Source organism: Anopheles merus, unplaced genomic scaffold (genome assembly GCF_017562075.2).
Source record: "Anopheles merus strain MAF unplaced genomic scaffold, AmerM5.1 LNR4000236, whole genome shotgun sequence".
Taxonomy (NCBI): Eukaryota; Metazoa; Arthropoda; class Insecta; order Diptera; family Culicidae; genus Anopheles; species Anopheles merus.
Genome location: NW_024427816.1, coordinates 5,001 through 5,310, shown reverse-complemented (window position 1 = coordinate 5,310; position 310 = coordinate 5,001).

The following is a 310-nucleotide window of genomic DNA, read 5'->3' as shown; positions in this document are numbered from 1 at the left end:
TCAGCAATGTTTCCCGTCACGAGGTGGTATTGGCACCTGTGCAGAGTGACCGTTAGCAATGTCTCCCGTATCACGGTGGAGTTCTTCCACTAGTGCAGAGTGACCGCTAGCAATGTCTCCCGTCACAAGGTGGTAGCCCAGTAGTGCAGAGAAGCCGCTGTAGCAAAGTCTCCCGTATCACGGTGGAGTTCTTCCACTAGTGCAGAGAGATCGCTGAACCGTGCAATGTGTCCCGTCGTGCGCACCCGTTCGACCAGATGTAACAAGTTGGGGTGCAAGTTGCAAGTTCACGCGCAGAGATGCCGTTCGG